General features: G+C 38.5%; 1 protein-coding gene across 2 annotated transcripts in view; it reads left to right on the top strand.

Moving 5' to 3' along the window:
* SFT2D1 (SFT2 domain containing 1) overlaps positions 1 to 19,838 on the top strand; it is a 144,780-nt gene that overhangs the window by 85,210 nt on the left and 39,732 nt on the right. The gene's annotated exons all lie outside the window — the stretch shown is intronic.

The raw sequence follows: 19,838 nt of genomic DNA, 5'->3' as shown, positions 1-19,838 counted from the left end.
CCAGCATCTCTTGCATCCCGACGGACCGGCGCCCAGGCATCCCAGCTGGACCATCCGATCTCAGCTGGAGCATGGGGTAAAGGTAAGGGTGGCTTCTAAAGTTACCCCGAGTGTGACTTGTGATTACCGCTTTTTGCATGTAAAAGCCACCTCGAGTCACACTCGGGATTACCGCTGGGGGGGGGGTTAATGTCCAACAAATACTTTAAATTGACATCAAAGCAGACCTATCAATAGACAGATTTACATGGTTATTTTTTTTCTCTAGTTTTCTCTTAACCTTTTGAGCAGAAACCCTGAGGAGGGATCAGGGTAAAAAAAAACAGCTTATAGCGATAACCCCGAGCCACAATCGGGGTAGCTAAAAAAAAATAGACTTAACTGGTCCCATCGGCGTCCTCCATTGTCCTGCCATCCTCTGACCGCATCCTCTTCGTCTGATCTGTTCCCTGGCGAGTGCGCTGACGTTCTCCGGCAGTTCCCTGTGATGTCCGTGCGTGTGGGAGCGTGGCGGGAATTTCAATCTATTTTGTATTGGATTTAATACAAAATAACTATATTGAATCCAAGGACATAATGTAGCAATCGCCTCAATTTTATCTATATGTTTTGGGGCTAAGAAACAAAACAAACACAAGAAAATACATTTTTAACATGTCCGAACATTTTCATTGTTTTTAAACCATAGAAATAAGATTTGCGCCTATTTTTTAATTTTACATTTGCGCATATTTTTCAGAAATACTTGTGTCCTCATTTGATCATTTTATGTATCAAGCAACTATAATAAATTAGCTCACTGATTACAGTCGTGAGCACTGTGACCCCTCTCTTAAAGGCTTAAATACTCCTTATTTGCCTAGAGGTTATCACCACGGTGTAGTCACACAACAGCAAAAAGCTTTGACCTTTGGCGTTTAATTTTCTTAGGAAGCAATTTGGCCCAAAGAAACCAACCATGCAGGCCACCGGTAAACAATTCATTTGAACACATTAATCACCTCTAATTTCTTAATAATGTCAGCACACTTGTAAATACTAGTAGTCATAATTATATTCATTAATATGTTCATATTTAATTACCCATATTGATAAAACTTCCCAAATTCCTATATTCCAAAAATTCATATTTGAAATATTCATGATTTTAATACCCAAATTAATATTACATGATTAGGTTAAAAGTGTTCCATGATCAGGCCCCACTGAAAATGAGCTGTATCACAAAGTAAAATAAAACTTTTATTGCTACCAATGTAATATACTGCCGATCCCTTCCAAAAGGAATACTGTCTGATTTATACATTAAAAACCTCCATAATAGGCCACTAATAACTCTAGGAAATGCATTTTTTGTTGAGTTAGAGTTTTTTTTACTAATTTTTGGGTGGTGAATCCAGAAATGACCCCAGTTTTTTGCTATCACATTGAGTTTTTACGATATAAGGGGTACCCTCCATTTTTGTCAAAAAACATACAAATTTTACATACAATGAAAAAATAATGAAATAATTAGAATGTACTGTTTTTTTTTTTTTTTAATTTCTTTAGTTCATACAAAGGATTTATTATTACTCTGACATTTTTTTTTCACAGTAAAACATTTGAAAATTATTTAGATAAGTGGTTATGGTAAAAATTTATGCTTATAGCTTTTCCTGGAGTGTTCAGTGTTAGGACAATCCTGCCGGATGCTCCTACAATAGTTAGCATTACATCCCATCTAACCTGATACCGTCCTTCCATGACCTTCAAATCTTGGTGGAATCGTTTACCATGCTTATCACTGACTGCACCAAGGTTTTCCGGGAAGTTAGAAAGATGGCTATGCAGAAATGCACCTTGATGCTCATATTGCAACCAAGCATTTTGAGCTCTCCAAACGTTTCTGGACAATTTCTGTGTACATTGCTTGTGTGTTTCCAAGAAAGTCCTTCAAAATGGCTTTGAATGATACCCAAGCATTCCTTTCAGCTTCTGACATTGTCCTGATGAAATGTTCATCTTTGATGGGACCGTCAAACACACCAGCCTTTATTTTTTCAAATGACAGGCTAGGTAATGCCAAAATTAGGTACTTAAAACAGTCTCCTTCAGTTGGCAAAGCTTTAACAAACTGCTTCATCAGACCCAGTTTCATGTGCAGAGGTGGGAATATAATATTTTTTGTTGCTCATGTAGAATGGATCACCTTGTTTTAGGGCAGATCTTGGAGGCCAATTCCTTTCCACCCAATGCCTCTCAAGAGCTCTGCTGTCCCACATGCACAGATAACAGGAATACTTGGTGTATCCGTGTTGCTGACCAAGAAGTAAGCATACCATTTTAAGGTCAACACCGATGACCCAATTGTGTTGGTGATACTGCAACAACTTGATTACTCTTTTTATGTCTGCACATTATTCACAAAGAGAAACTGAATTGGGACTGACCCAAATATGTTGCCATTGTGAAGGAGGACACACTTTAACCTCTGCTTTGAGCTATCAATGAATAGTCACCATTCATTTGTGTTATAGATTGGAATTCTTAATTCCTCCAATAAACCGGGTATGTTATGGCAATACACAAAGCCACTGTCAGTTCTAAAGTACTGCAGAAATGCTATTTCTCTGGTTCGACTGTAAGATACCTTCATTCCTTTTGAAAGTAAGTTTTTCTCACGCAGTCTTGATCCCAGAAGTTCTGAAGCCATCTTCAATAGTCCCAAATCACGTGCCAAATCACTCAACTCATGGTGATCAAATCCCTTATAAACGGAGTCCTCTTCGATTTCAAACTCTTCATCATTGTCACCTAGGTCATCACCATAATCATGTTCTTCAAGAGAGGGTAGTGTAACGAAAACCAGCACTGGGATTTCATCTGAATGAGCTACTGGGCATCTAGCCGATGGTAGACTAGGATACTCTGTTACATTTATTTTTCCTAATATAGCCTGAAGTTTTCACTATACAAAAGTAACAGTCACTGAAATGATCTCCTGGCTCTCGCCAAACCATAAGTATACCAAATTGCATTTGTCCCTTTGACCACATCTGTAAACCCTCAACACACTGTTTGCACACCTTATGAGGGCCCCAAGACTTATTTTGATCACCAAGTTTAACTTAGAAATATACCAAAAAGGCTTGCTCTACAAATGTGCTGATGTTCGCCTTTCACTGGAAATGGTGAAAGTGCCATAGATGACTCTGGCTCGTGACTCCCTTAGGCATAGGGTTCAAACTGAACCTTATGCTATCTCTTGTACATTCGGCTTCAAAAGAAGCCGGATGTTAGAGGAACTAAACTCAAAAGTGCAAAGAGAAATAAATTACACTTGCCTTCACTCCTGCAGGGCAGTCCGATCGCTCCGGCTTGTCCAATACTGTATACTCAAAAGTCCATATAAGCATATTAGTTCAGAAGGGTAGGGTAAAGCTTGTGACCAACATCTTGGATTCTTGTTCAAGCTGGTTCCACCAGGAAGGGTCTCATCAACCTTCAAGGCCATCCTGTGTTTAGGTTTTAGGGTCATCTATCTTACTGTTTCTGTTGCAGGTGCTGCTCTCTGTACACAATCAAACAAAGCTGTAACTATTCCTAATATAAGCAGAGTATAATTTATAACTATATATAGACCATCTATATTTTTATCCCATATTCACGGAGTCAATGGCATATCCTCTTTTGTACATAATATTTGTATAGTTAGGTTTTAAAAGTCCCTAAGAGTCAAACCACAAAGAAAATATAATTGAAAACCTGCATGTTTTGGATAGAAATATATATATATATGCAAGAGATAATTTTGCTTGGTTTAGAAATTGCAGTTTGACATTGCATTCCATTATTAGGTTTATCTATCAGGACACCCAAATTCTTTTCTTTCCCATTTTGACTTCCCCAAAATTATGTGTTGTTGACAATCCACCTACTCAGACCTCTGTCTCTTTCTCTTTACTTTCTGTGCTAGCCTATATTATGTTTCCATAATTGAGACTAACAAGTCTATTTGATGTATATACTGCACACACATGCAACAGCACCTGTGCCAAAAATACAAGTGTACGTAACATACAGAGGACAGAAGTGGGGCTTGTAACATGCAGAGGTCCAGAATATATAAGGGTTAGAAGATCGCAGCAACAAGCAGCAGTTTTTGTATATCTACTACAGTGTTCCCCCTAGAAATTTTTTTCAGCCAGGTCGGGGGAAGCTGTAGCCGGGTGGTAAAAAAAAAAAAAGTGGGAGGGGCAAGACAGCAAATTTAGTGTTCCTAGTTATTTATGCCACAGAGGTATCCATGGGTGTTCTACCTACCCCCTATACTTTGTTCCAAATTTCTAATTCCTGGCTTGTTAGAATGTACAATTTTTCCATCTTTTTGTATTATGCCCAAACTGTTCAGTGCTGTGTATTTTAATTCAATTGCCTAGTGTTGTGGTGTAGTGATGTTTCATTACAAGTTAGGCAAGGTTCCTGGCCAGAGTAAAGTGAGGGATAAACGCAGCAAATGCAACCTTACTGCTAATGTGAATTCAGCCTAACTTTAGATGTCACCTCCTAGCGCTCAGCTTTCCTCTTCTTTCTGATGCTCGTCATTCCATCAAGTGCTGATCTCATTGGGCCATATGTAAGATATAGCACTTTTTTTTTACATCATAGGAAAGCATCTGATGATACACTCCTGATGCGCAAAAGGAGCAGCCCACAGCAACCTGGAAAATGTGACACAAATATCCCAGTAGGCTGCAGATTTACCTTGCAGTCTTTACCACCATGGCAGTAAAGACTGAAGGGTGGGGTCCTCCACTAAAAAATTAAAAAAACAAAAAAAGCAAAACACATTTTTCTATGATATGAAAGGAGAAAGTCATCCTTTATATAATGTTAAAATGTGGTGTTGCTTTAAGAGCATCATGCGTGCAATAGCAAGATGGGGGCAGTATAGCCAGTGCCCCCCATCAAATTCCATGGACACAAAAAAAAAAAAAACTACCCGTGAAATGTATCTACCCGCAGTGTAAAAGGTGTGTGTGTGTAGTCTGCTTTCTCATATTCTGCAGCCTAAAAACTCACTGTATTCAATCTTTCAAGTCTCCTAAATTGTTGGTTGTAATAACTTTTAGGGTACAAAGGGGACTCTCATAGCTATTAATAACCAAAATTTATTAAAAGAATTTCAAGATATGGGGATTACAAGGTTAAAAAGGTGGAAATTAAACATTTGGGTTGCTGTTTCATAAGTAAGTGCACCTAACAGCCCAAAATTGAAAATGCAAATGAAGGGGTCATTTACATAGCAAGGAGCATTGGGGTGGGGCCCCTAAATTTTTTATCTACCTTTCACAAAACTATAATTGTAATACTATGCTACTGCTTCTGTTCCTTGAACCCTAATTTATCTGGATTGGGAAGGTGCATGTATACGTGTATAACCCTTCTCAAATTTCATTAGCATGGCATTATAACAGAAAAAAAACCTCAGCTCGTCAAACTGTCTGCTTCCCTAACTTGAACCCTAATTTCTCTAGAACAGGGAAGTGAAGGTAAACAAAATTATAGGTGCAAGTGGGGGACACCTGTGGCTAACATCCCCAAACTTTCATCAACATGGCATCAATAAAAAACTGCCCATCAAAACACGCTGCCCTGGTACGCATGAATGTACCAATTTCCGTACCTGAACCCCAATTTTGTTTTGATCGGCAGAATGTTTTATGTTCTAATGATAGGAAATTTTAGGGGATGTTAGCCAAAGACATTCCCCACACATTTTCAGTTTCCTACACCTTCCCATTTCAGAGAAGTTTTTGGGATTCAAGTGTTAGAGGGCACTACCATGTAACAGGGAAGTGAGTTTTTTTTTTTTTGTATTAATATTTTTGAGTTTAAACAGTTTTCAGAAAAACAATACAAAGGTAGTACAATATAGTCATTCAGCAAAAATATAACAAGGAACAAACTGACATCTCTTCAATGTGCTACATTTTTCAAAGTTAACAGAAACAAACATTGTGTAATATGTCTTAACATCTGAATTCAAATAGCCATCAGTATACTCTAGAATAGGAGCGAATGAGGGGATTCTATGGAAGTGTAAGAAAGGGATGTGTTTTAGACAGGAAGTTGAATAGGGGGGTCGCCCTCCAGAACTCAAGTGAGGTACCAAATAGTTTGGCTGAAACATTTAAAAAGATTATCTTTAGTGGTTGTATTTTAAACAAATACTGAAGCTCAGTAAGGAACAACTTATAGTTTATAGTTTTTCTACCGACTACGAACAATAAAATTAGCAATCTTTTGGCACCACGAGAGTAGCGAATACCGTCTCCACACACCATACCAAATATTGCCCAGAGGAGTGTGAAAGGAAGAAAATTAACTTTCACTTTTAAAAATTTAAAATGTTTTTGGATTTAACAAGCAACCTGTCTCCAGAATTGTTTGATTACAGGGCAATCCCAGAAATTGTGAAACAGATTAGCTTGGGGTGCCCCACATTTAAGACAAATATTCCTCTCTGATAGACCCATATGATGCGCTCTGGAAGGAGAGATATATGCTCTGTGGAATATTTTGTAAAACATTTCACGATATTGGACTGAGGGCACAGCTTTCCAAGGCAGCATTTTTAACAAAGTTGGGGAATCCAAATTTGGAAAATGTTGCCCTCATCCCACTAGGCCCATTGTTACAGTATCGTAATCTAAAGTTTCTACAAGAAAATAACATTTTGATATAGCTTTAGTAGAGGAGAGGACGAAGCAGAGGGCAGCATGGAATCCAGGGGATTGCGCCAGTCCAAGGCCGAGAGAGCATGAGCAACCCTGGAGCTATAATCACGTGACTGGAACAGAGCAAATATATTATCCCTATTTATAGGGAATACCGATAAGTAAGTAGTTCCCGGAGGTAGTAAGGCTTTTATGTTATGGGGTTCAGGAGGGTTCGTACTGTAAGTATACCCTCATCAGCCCATTCCCAGAACAGCGGAGAAGTGAATCAGTGAGTAAAATCAGGGTTCCCAATCAAGGGAAGGAAGAGGAAAGTATGGGCAATAAGCAGTGTCCTAGTAAAGAGAGTATGCCAGGGGTACCATTGTGATTGCAGCAATAGGTTGCCTAGAACATGTTCAGGTATTAGCTCCTTATGGAGGTGCAACAGTACTATGGGGTGTAAGGGGAAACAAAGGGCCAGATCAACAGAGAGATTGGTATAATAGGATGTGCCATGGAGCCAATCTTTAAGAATACGTAACAAAGATACCTCATTGTATAATGCTATATTGGGCAAATTAAGACCCCCATTTGATGTGGGCTCATGAAGTACTGCACGTTGGATTTTGGAGCGCTTACTGCCCTATATAAATTGCCTGAACAAACCAATAATGTACTGAATTTGTTGGGATGTGAGAAAGATTGACAGAGCTTGCAGAAGAAAAATAATTTAGGGAATAATACCATTTTGATCAGAGCCACTCGACCCATGAAAGAAAAGGGGAGAGATGACCATGATTTAAAGGTGGCCTGCATAGCCGCTTAGGTAGGTGAAAAATTTAGGTCAGACGGGCAGGATTTTTTGGAATCTGGACTCTTAAGTATCTAAAATTTGTTTTAACCTAGTGAAATGGAAACTCCTTATGCCAGATTGGTCTGTGCTTAGGGTACAAATATAGGGCCACTGATTTGTCAAAATTCACAGAGTATCCTGACAGGGACAAATCGTGACAGAAAGTCCATTATAGTGGGTAGGGAAGAGGTGGGGTTTGAAATAAAAAGGAGAACGTCATCTTGAAATAAAAAGGAGAACGTCATCTGGTGTTTTGCTTTGTGTTTGGCTAGCGTGTGTAGGTAATTATCTATGATCAAAGCTGCTTGTAACCAGGCGCGCCTAGTATCCCCAGATGGGTTCTGCAAGTGTGCATTATACGTCAACGAGACTTTGATATATAATTGTGTATGAAGCCTAATTTCCTCTTTTCTAATGCCCCTCATGTAGGAAGTAATGTGTCCCCTCAAAACTGCCTTGCTGGTTTCCCACAGTATCACAGGGGTCTCCCAATGATGGATGTTATCATCCAAAAAATTATTCCACGACGAAATTAATTTGGCCTGGAAGGCGGAGTAGGAAGAGCGATATGAAGGGTAGTGCCAGCGTGATGGGGTATAAAAGACATTGGGCAGCTGAAGGTGCACTGAGATCGGGGCATGGTCAGATAGGAAAACTGGATGGTACGTAATGGACTGAATGCTGGGAAGCAGGGAATAGTCAATATGGGAAAAGGTCTTGTATGCTCTGGTCCAGCACAAATATTCCCTGACTGTGGGGTTTCTCACTCTCCAGAGGTCCAAAAGGGGGAGGTGCCTAGAAATTTGAAGAACTGGGGACACACCACCGGTCCTACTGGAAGTAGATGTGTCTATTTTTGGGTCCAGGGTTCTGTTAAAATCTCCTGCAATAATAAGATTTGGGTAATCTCCTTCCAGGAGAAGTTTTAGGATATGCTCCAAAAAAGTGCGTTGGGCGCAGTGGGGGCGTAAACATTAAGAAAAGAATATGTAGTACCCCGGATGTTTGCTTTTAATAGGATATACCTAGAACCAGGGTCTACCTGCGATTCAATAATTTTGAAAGGTAAGGATCTACAGATTAGGATCGCTACTCCTCGTTTCTTTTTGCACTTCCCCCACCCATTATCCAGGCATCCTCAACGTGTCACCCACCTTCAAATGCGTTTCTTGAAGAAACACCAGGTCAGGATGGTAAATGTGCAAGTGTGAGGTGACCTTGCACCTCTTGATAGGGTGGTTGAGGCCTCCCACATTCCAAGTTATGATTTTAAGGGTGGATAAAATAGCCGGGTGGGGGGGGTTATCGCTCCATAGAGATAGATACACAATTGGCTAAGGCAATAAAGAGCAGCAAATATCAATCACATTCAATATATAATATCTTAAAAACACTTGCAAGGTAGAAAAAAACAAACAAACACACTAGTGCAAAAAGACATTGATGGTACATAGGGACAATGATAGTATTATATCATGTAGCGTGATGCCAAATTGCTAACAAAGTGATTCCTGAGATAAGAACATAACCATAAAAACACAATGTTGTGAGAAAGGTGGTCAAATGGACTTTGGAGCCAATAAAATTTTTGAAGTCTTTCCCAGCGGAAAAGGGAAGGTGTACTATTCCCATAAACAGGGAAGGTTTCTATCTTTGGTAATTAAGAAAAAAGTTGTTAAATGGACTCTTAAACCACAAATTTTTTTAATTTTTTTCCACTCTTAAATAAGAGTAAAAACAAAGTACATTTCCCTTTAAACAGGGAAAGTATAGAACTTTGGTAAACTTATTTGGGTTCCTTTTTGGTCAGTTCCAATCTACCCAAGGGGTCAATCTGAGGGTAGGTACATAGAAAGTACAAAACACATATTTTTATTGATCCAAAAAGAAAGGGTAAAGGGAGGAAAACAAAGTTATAATTTGGAAATAAATTCCCTAGACATACATTACAAACAAAAAACACCAACAACATAGCAAATGCATAATTACCCATCAAGAACCAAAAAATGAAAAATATTGATAAAAACCATTATTCAGCAGCTGGAATATAATTTCAGTCACACTTGTGAAAATGGTGTTTAAAACAACCCAAAGGAACCTTGCGCCTCTTGATAGAATGGCTGAGGCCTCCCACATTCCAAATTACAATTTTAAGGGTAAATAAAGTGACCGGAAGGGTATTATAAAAACTAAATAGTGTTACCATCAGTGATAGGGAAGTGAGAAAAGTGAGCATAAATTATTAAAGGGCTGACTTGGCTGTCCCAAGCTGCCAAGGCCCTTAAAAAGATTGAAGGAAAAAAGATTATTCCAATGGCAATAAGCATACAAGTGACTAAAAAAAAATATTATAAATCACATTGTTTGTAATACCATAATAACACATACAAGGTGAAAACAAAAAAGCAAATAGGTGCACAATATCAATAGTAATACAGCAGGAAAAATACTGTAGCACACTATATATCATATTGCCAAATAAATTAAATTCATTCCTGAGAAAAAGACATAACCATAAAATTGCCATGTAAAGAAAAAGACAATTAAATAAACTCTTGAACCAAAACATATTTTTACTGAAATAAGAGCGGAGGGGAGTGTACATCCCTTTAAAAAGGGAAAATATGCAACTTTAATAAATCAAATAACTTAACAAAAATTGACACAAAAAGAAACACAATCCACCAATAGGAACAAGTTGTGAGTGAGGATATACAAAATGCAAAACACATAATTTTGATGATCCAAGGAGGGAAATTGAAGGAACGGAAGCAAAAATGCAATTTGGAAATAAATTACATAGGCAAAAATTAGGAACAAAAAACAACAACAACATTGCTACAATTGCATAGTTATCCATCATAGAACACATGAATGTTGACGAAAGCCATTATTCAACAGGTGGAATATGGTTCCAGACACATTTATAAAAATAATACTTAAGAGAAATCATTAAAGAACATAGATGTCCCATTAATGGAGACTACTGTAAGTTTTGCTGGGTAAAGTAGTGCAAAAGAAATGTGCTCAATAAGGTACTTACAAGCTGGAGAAAAGGCTCTTCGTTGCTGTGCTATGACTGCCGAATAGTCTTGGGAAATCATGATCCTATGACCCCGAATCACAAGGGAACCCAAGCGACGAGAAGCTGAAAGAATAAGTTCCCTATCTGCTGTATAAACAAATCTTGCAATAACTGCTCTAGGTCTGGAACTTTGAGTGCGTTGATCTGGACCTAAGCAGTAAACCTATTCAAAAGCACTTGGAGAAAGAGGGTCCATATTGAGAACTTGAGGATAGTCCACAGAGATGAAACGGACTAGGTCAGCTAACTTGTAGGATTCTGGAATGCCAGTCAAATGAAGATTTGCTCGGCGATGCTTATTCTCAAGATCCTCACACTTGTCGGACAGAGAAGATAAGAGGACTTGTTGCAATGCAATAGCTGTTTGACGTTCTATGGCCTAACCAGTTGTTCTATATCACTAACCCGTTGTTCAAGCTCAGCAATTATGGAGGTGTGTGTGTATGTATGTGTGTATATATATATATATATATATATATATATACACACATGGTATATGTATAGAGGCAATTTGTTGGAAAGCGGTTTCAATAGAGTGAAACTTTTTCTCAAAGTAAGGTAACAGAATATTGGATACTTCTTGCGCAGTGACACAACAGGTATGCTGGGAGGATTGAGCAGTAAATTCCATACATGGGGTCGCAGGAGGAGAAGATGAAACCACGGGGTCTCGGGTAGACTGGGAAGTCGAGGTATTATTAAATTTTGATTTTTGGTTCAGTGCAAGACTTTTGCCATTGCCATTATGCCATTGCCGGCATATAAGCCTACTTTGTGTTCATTTGTTGCTATAACTATGTATCTCAACAAAACTAATATGTTCTGTTGGAGGTTCCATTGCTAAAACAAAAATAATGGGACAATGGGCATCCCTGTCTGGTGCCGTTTGTTATATCAAATAGTTAAGGCAGGATGCCCAACAGGAGGTGAAGAGTACAAGTTTGAGATACCTCTGAATATTGGTGCCTTTAAAAACAAATTTTGCTAACACTTAAAACATATGAAAGGTACATTGGTATCCTTTTATTTTTTTCATCTCTAGCCGCTAGTAAATTAAGACTCCTCTAATATATACCTTGTGGGCATTCCAAACTACTAGTAGGTATTTCTGGTGTATTAAAAAAAGGAAAAAACTCCTGGAGTTTATTTGTCATTTGTGCAGAATACTCCAGGTCTGTGAAAAAAACGTAGGTTTGCTCTCGATTATCTGGAGGGTACAGTGTGGTATTGGTCTTTCAAGGTCAGGCTAACCGGTGTGTGGTCAGACCAAGTGATGTCACACACTAGCATTTTCTATCCGATTGGTTTTTCCAGCAAAGGTATGTCTGTCAAAGACATACCTATATGTGAATCTGATTTGTGAGAAGTTGGTCACACTTACCTCTTCCCCTCTAAAGTGCTGGTGCCTCTCTCCTGCGCATGTGGGCAGTTCCGACTCTGGGCGTGCCTACGCCCCCAAGCTTTATCAGTTTTGCCCATCCTGCTGGCCAATCAGAAAATAGCCTCTTAACCATCCCTGGCTATTTAGCTGGCTCGGACACTGCATTTGGTGTTCATGCAACGTGTTTCCACTAGTGTCGAACCCCTAGCTTGCTGAGCTAGTTCCTGTACACCTGTTGCCTAATTTCCTCTGTCCAGCTCCAGTGTTAACCCCTTGTTGCCCAGTCTGTTGTGTCCCAGCCAATTCCCTTGTGCTGTTCCAGTCTTTCTCTCTGTCTGTGGATATTCCTGTGTAACCTGTGCCTCCTGTTGCTTCCAGTGCTTCTTGTGTTCCCTGTGTGTGCAGTGGCCCCTGTGTCACTGGTGTTTATTTCCCGTATCCATAATATTTGACCCCTGGCTTGTGACCTGACCTCTCTTGCTTGCTGCCTGCCTTGACCCTGGCCTTCTTTGACAATTCTTCTGGCTAGTGATTTGGTACCGTGTATCCTCCTGCCCACCTTGGTGTGCCCAAGGACCGCAACTTGACGGTAACCAGCAGCGCAATATTTTCACCAGTAGAGGCTCTGGAGAAGACCTGGGTTGCCGCTTAGACTCTGCGCCCTGGGCCTTCTCAGGGCTCAAACCACTTTTGTGTAAGCTGCGCTCCCCTCTAGTGGCCCTGTCTCCCCAAGCGTGACAAAAAATATAGGTAAAATTTTTTCCTGAAGCGTGCAGCTTCATACATCGTACAAACTATATTTGTCCATAAAAGGTTGGAGCGAAAATCCTATGGAGAAACTTTGAGGCAGTAATATCCATATTTTGATCTGACACAGCATTAAAATCTACACATGGCAAAAAATGACCTATTTGGATGGCTTGTACCTTTTTCAATACAGAACTAAGGAAACAGATTTGTCGAATATTAGGGACATATAAGCTCACTCCCGTGAATGGTCCGTTGTTGATCCCATAAATTAAAATTATATAACTGGCAGAGACTTCTATGACACTCTCATGTAATGTAAATGTTACTATGTTTTCAATAGCTATTAGTACTCTTTTGCATTTCTAATCAGCATTTGCCATAACTATGTGTGGTAATAATTTGTGTGCATTTGGGCAGTTTGACAGTTAAGAAATGGCACACAGCATCACACCCATAATATTTAGCTATAGCACATAGGCCAGACCTCCTTTGTGGACTAATTAGTCCCTTAGCATTGATAGAGTAACATAACCATTTAAGTTACTGGAAACGCACAGCTGTACTTTAGCTAGGCCTTCCCTTTAAACCCAGTGGGACCAATATTCCTTTTTCCAGATATTACGGATGGACTGTAGATGGTGAATTTTAAGTAACCAGATAGGTAGTAAGCATATTACAACTAGTTTCTTGTACGTTTAATAAAGAACAGTGTTGATACAAGAACAAAAAAACCTAAACCAAAATATATACATAAGAAAACAGGAAAACAGAGACCTTTAAAAAAAGAGCACTCCATTGTGAGTACACAATAGGGTTATAATAAACAGTCTCTCAAAGGTGGCCCTAAATCAGTATAGAAGCTTGCAATAAAGAAATAAAAATATTGTTTAAAAAAAAAACGAGAAAAGCTGGTTAGGTAGGAACCTGCAGACTAACAAATAAAACAATCTTTCCGATGATCACTCCCAGTGGATGTGGCAATTTGCAAGGAACCTCTTGCCGTTCTTGTTGTAATTTAGGCAAATGCTGTCTAGTCGAGGGCATCTCCTCCGGCAATAGTCCCTATTCCTCAAGTGGTGACTCTCCCTCCTTTAGTGCAGCTATGACATGTTGAGCACCTAACATAGAGGTTAGAATTTTAACAGGGAAACCCCAGCGGTAAGGAATTCCATGAAAGTGATGAGCCTTGGGTCACCGGCAGCAATTTTCTTCTTGACATGATAGTCCTTTGTAGTAGGTCAGCATAAATAGTGATGGTCGAGTGGGGTTCTAGTAAAACCTTGCTTCTTGTAGCCAGTAAAAGGTTTTCCAGGAAGTGCATTCTGGTAAGTGTGCAGGTGTTGGTACTTTGTATACTCTATCGATCACTAGCTCAGAAGGGGAGACGTTTGGAAGCATAGGGGAGATTAGTTACTGTAAGTAAGCAGTGAGCCCTTCTTGGTGGATTGTTTCCATTATCACTTTAAATTTAAGGTTGTTTTGCCTGGATCTATCTGCCAATTTAAAATTCACCTGAGCTAGTTTGTCCTCCAGTGAGTTATGGGAGTCTACAAGTTCGTTTTGTGCTGTTGCAAAGTCCCCCTTTTTTCTTTCAATGTGGTTGACTCTGCCTTCTAGCGCATGTATGTCTAGTTTAAATTGTGGGAACATTGAATAGAAATCAGAGTGAAGAGATTTGTCCCAGAGGGACAATAAAATTTCTTTAAGCACTACCGAAGTGTTAGTAGTGGGGAAGTTATAGGCGCCCATTTGACGCGCACATTCTTGTGGGGGCATGTGAACATAGCATCCTGTCTGCAGAAAGTCTGATGCATAGTATGTGCAAATTGTAAAAACAAAAATAAAAGCTTATAGATGACCATAGAGAAATAGAATGCTAATATCAATGAATCAAAGATGTCACATCTCTTTTGACTACTTATAAAGATTCAAACAAATATTTTGTTATGGGATTTTTTTAGGCATATATCATATACCACCAATATCTATAAAAAACAATATGACATTTAATTGCATATCACATAAAAAAATCCATCTTTTCTAATACAAGTGATAACAATATATCTCATAATTTACAACCTGACAGTACAAAAGCTCAGTTGCAAACCAAAATTGAAAACAGGCTATTTAGGCTTTATAGTTCATTATCACCTGAACCAAACATTAGCTCTATACATTTGTGGAACAGTTTTATCCACTTAACTACAAGTAGTAGATTCTAATTAAGCATCACAAATATTGTTTAGAGGCATATGTATTAAAACAAAAAGAAAAATAAGAAAGTTTATCAAATAAAATACAAGTAAAACAATTCACACAAGTGAACAGAATATAAAAAATGTTTTCCATAACATAGTTTTCCATAATATGGTCTCACATAGTCAATAGACTCTATTTCAACGTGTTTTGCGGATAACGCCGCTTCCTCAGGTGAAACGTTGAGACCTATCAATACAATAGTTTCATATTTCAATTTGATAAAAAAAATGTAATCAATGTCCTTTAAGGTACCCATTTAATGTACTCCTCATTTTGTTATTGATTTTAATTCTGTGGGTGTGATATATTTAGGCTATTGTAGCTGTGGTAGGTTCTACGTTGGAAGGACAAAAAGAACTTGGAAAAAGAATCTACAAGCATGTATACAATGTAACACGTGGGAAGATCATTACACCGCTTAGCTACCATATGAGAACCTGCCACTGCTACAATAGTGATTAATTTAAATTTTAGCCTTTGAGAGGCGGCGACTTAGCCAGAGAATTATTGAAAAGAGAAGCAAAATGGTTATATCAATTAGAGGCCACTATATTTCCTGGCCCTATTATCAGCTATAAACCTTTTTTATAGTCAAAAGATAGTCCTCTCTCCTCCCCCCTCCCCTTTTTTCTTTTTTTTTTTCCCTTCATTATACTAACAATATGTATAAAACTTTCATTGATTTCATATGCATTGTATTGTGATTTATGTAGCATTTTTTTTTAATGATTTCAATATATTAAGTTTTTCTTTTTTTTTTTACCTCGGAAACACAGGGAGCGCAAAGCCCCACGATCTTCCACTACTCTGGGTAGATGGCCTTGGGAATAGGGTCTGATGATAGGCAGTCTGGATAGACTTGTCTTTTTAGCACATCTTGCGCTCCCTGTGTCCACTTCCTCCAAATCATCTTCCGCGAGAAGCATGTGAGCCGACTACGGGAAACCCCAACAACAGCCTGCATGCATTGCAGGGATGACTGTGGCACATGATTTTGCCCTACATCACATCACACTGCCTGTGGAAACGTTTGTGATTGAAAAGAATTTAAGCTGAAGTTAAAAGAAATTTTATTCAGCCTAAACCGGTGAGCCAAAGAATAAATCTATGTTTATTTTTCTTTATTTATATAATTCGGGTGGGGTGATGATGGACAACATTATAAAATATGGGGTTAAACTGATAAATTCAGTTGTTTTTTCCACTTTTTCCACCAGTGTTGGAATGAATATATATATTCATATATATATATTTGGGAGGAGATGTCCTTTATACAAAATTTACTATAATTTAGCTCTACTTTAGAGGTTTGGGCTGTTTTGGGGTTTTGTGTTGTGGGGTTTGTTTTTCACAACTTGTTAAGAACAGAATATAAATATTTATAGGAGGAACCTTATGAAATCTATGTGAGAATTCCTGGTCGTTGTTTTGCTGTGCTGTCCTCCAGTGTGTGACCCACACTTTTTTTTTTTTTTTTTTTTTCTTTTTGGAGGAGGTATCAACCTTTGCTATGTGATGGTTTCTAACACATAGGTAGGTAATAAATAAATTTCAAATTTGTGCAAAGATACAAAATGTTCTTGTTTATCAAATAGAAATGTGAAATTATTGTATTGATAGGTGTGAACATTTTTCCTGAAGAAGCGGAGTCATCTGCGAAACGCGTCAAAATAGTCTATTGACTGTCAGACCACTATGTTATGAAAAACTTTTTTATATTCTTTTCACTTGTGTGAATTGTTTTACTTGTTTTTTAATTGATAAAATAAGTTATATTTTTCTTTTTGTTTTTATACATGTGCCCTAAAAGTCCCTAAACAATATTTGTGATGCTTCATTGGAAATTGACATGTTAAGTGGGATGTGGCACTTATGCAAATAAATATAATACGATCTGACCATTAGAAAAATATTTACTATACAAGTGGTAGATATTTGATGTTAACAGAGCTATATGACTCCAGAAGATACAGTGGAGCCTCATGTAATCCAAAATAAGGTAGTCTCCCTGCCATCCTTCCCACCTCAAGGACCTTCTTGGATTTTTTTTTTAAATATGGTTTACTTGGTTTAGATGGCCAGTTTTGACTTTGCTTTGGTAATAGATATTGTTGTGCAATGTGGTACATGCCTAAAAAATCCCGTCCAATGCCATGTTGTAAACTTCATAAAATGGGAGCTTACCAAGTTACAATAGTCACATCTGAGTGTGCATTCTGCAATTAATAGCACACAATTGCTAATCCCAGCACAGGTGAGCAGCAGAAAACAATGTGCAAAAACTTTCTCAACACCTGATCACTGCAGTAGTGACCTACTCGATGAAATTATTATCTGTCCAAAATAAGTCTACAGTAATTCTCAGATACTAGTCCCAAAGAAATTACTTTTTTCACCTGATGAGTCTTAACATACATTCATATCCCAGAGCAGTTAAAAACCGTACCATAACATCCTGTGTTTTCTATCCTTTGACATCAGGATAGCTCTACCAAACAGTATAAATGACCACACTAACATTGCAGCCCTAACATTCGACACACCTATGCGTGTGAACTATTTCCATATTAATTTTATATTTATTTTGTATACCACTGGGAGCATTTTAGTTATCTATATAAATTAATATTCTTTACATTATTCTATAAGTTAAAGTTCTTTATTTTAGTTTTTATTTTCACTTTAATGAATGAAGAGCATTATGACTTAGCTGGTATTGCTAAATCTTTGCTTTGTTCTTCACATGGCTGGGCTGTCAATATTCCTGGTTATACTCCTTCGTAAAGACGGAGTCAAACGAAAAGGTGGTGGTGGTGTCTGTCTGTATGTGAGAGGTGATCTGAAAGTGAATGTGAAAGAAGAAATTGTTGATGGGGCAAGTGATAAAGTTGAGATATTTTGGGTGGAGTTGAATTTGGGGATGCATAATAAACAGTTATTTGGAGTCTGCTATAAGCCCCCAGTGCTAAGGAAGAAATAGAGAATCAACTACTAGCACAGATAGAAAAGGCTGCTAAAGCTGGCAATGTTTTAATAATGGGAGATTTTAACTACCCTGACATTGACTGGAGTAATGGCACTACAGGTACAGCAAAAGGGAGGAAATGTATGAATTTATTACAAGATAATTTTATAGTACAGTTTATAAAAGCCCCAACTAAAAATGATACTCTGATGTACCTAGTTTTTTCTAACAATGCAAAGCGTATAACCAATGTGCATCTAAAAGAGAGTCTGGGTAGAAGTGACCATATTAGATTTCATTTAAAGTAAGCTGTAAACAGGAAAGATAAAAACATTCAATTTAAAGGGGCACATTTTCCATAATTAATGGCGGCTCCTTGTGACTTGGACTGGGAGAGAATGTTGTCCTCAAAGAACACAGAGCAGAAATGGGAATACTTCAAGCCTGTTTACAAATACACTGAAAAATATATTTCAATGGGTAATACGTTTAAGAGGCTAAAATTAAATCCCATGTGGCTCACAGCAAATGTTAAGAAAGCCTTAAAGAATAAGAAAAGGGCATTCTAAAAATATAAATATTTGCATGATACAGAAGGGGAGAAAAACAAAGGTGGCAGAGTGCACGACATACATTGTTTCATCAGATAGCTAGGCACTTATGTTGGCAATTACAATGCAGCTTTTCAAACAAAGGTCTGAAAGCAATTTAAGGCTTAGGAAATCAATATTTTCAGCTTGGCTTAGGAGATGAGAAGAATCAATCACCCAGATATGTTACATAATCACAAGAGTCCACAAACAATGTCCAATAAAACCAAAAAGCCTAAAACCTCTTGGTCCAACCCCGATGGTTTGCAATAATCTCTTCCATTAATGTTGCAAAACCACTGGGATATGGATGGACATGCAGTGGATTTCCAGTGCAGGGCAATGCAGACTTTAGCTGCCAGTACTAGGTGTCTGACAACTGAAGTTCTGTGGAACTTAACCGGTACAGAGCTGTGTTGCAAAAGAAAGAGGCCAAATCATATAGTACTGTGTAGTCCGTTAACCTCTGGACTACTTTCACAACCAGGACTACTACTTTCACAACCAGAATGGTTGGAAGATTGGGTATGACCAAAAGATATGAAGCAAGGAGCCCACTCCCTCACCACACCCCCAACAGCGGTTAGAGACTGTAGATCATATTTAATGGAGCCTGGTGGGTACCAGCATACCAATATTTTCTAGTTCAGCCCTTGATATCGGCTGTATATAAATGAGCGGTGTGCTAATCCAACGATCCTCTGTTTTTGAGCGTTATCCAGGGTAATGCCTAATTCCTCTTCCCATCAAGAGAGAACGGGTGGTGAGAAATCTCCCAGAGGGTCAATAAGGTAAGAGTCCACAGCTGAAAGAACATGTCTATCGGACCCCAGTCCCACCTACAGGGTTTGAAATGATGTGAGTGGTTGTAAAAATCTGTCACTGGGGGCAGGAAGTGTGGGGGAAATGGCTCAGTGGTCTCGCTGTCCAGGGTCCTAGTGGTTTTAGCCAGCCCAAGGATGCCGGCTCCTGCATCAGAGTCCAAGCATTTCCGCTGAGAAAATGGGATGCCTTACAAGTGCCCGTCTTATTTAGATGCTGAAAGGCTGGGATAACCAGTATAGGGTACAGCATTGAATGGCGAAGGGGATATGTTTGGATGCAAGAATATCTGTCGACAGACTTTTCAAGTGGGGCCTATTGTAAGATGATTCCTTAACTCCCCTAGCGTTCTAATTCTGTCAGTTTTTTGATGAAAAAAGTGATCCTATTTTTTTTTTGCATAGAAATTTTTGTTTATATTGTGGGCCT

This window comes from Pyxicephalus adspersus, chromosome 4, assembly GCF_032062135.1.
Source record: "Pyxicephalus adspersus chromosome 4, UCB_Pads_2.0, whole genome shotgun sequence".
Taxonomy (NCBI): domain Eukaryota; kingdom Metazoa; phylum Chordata; class Amphibia; order Anura; family Pyxicephalidae; genus Pyxicephalus; species Pyxicephalus adspersus.
Note: the sequence above shows the minus strand (reverse complement) of the source record. Positions and strands in the feature narration are given on the sequence as shown.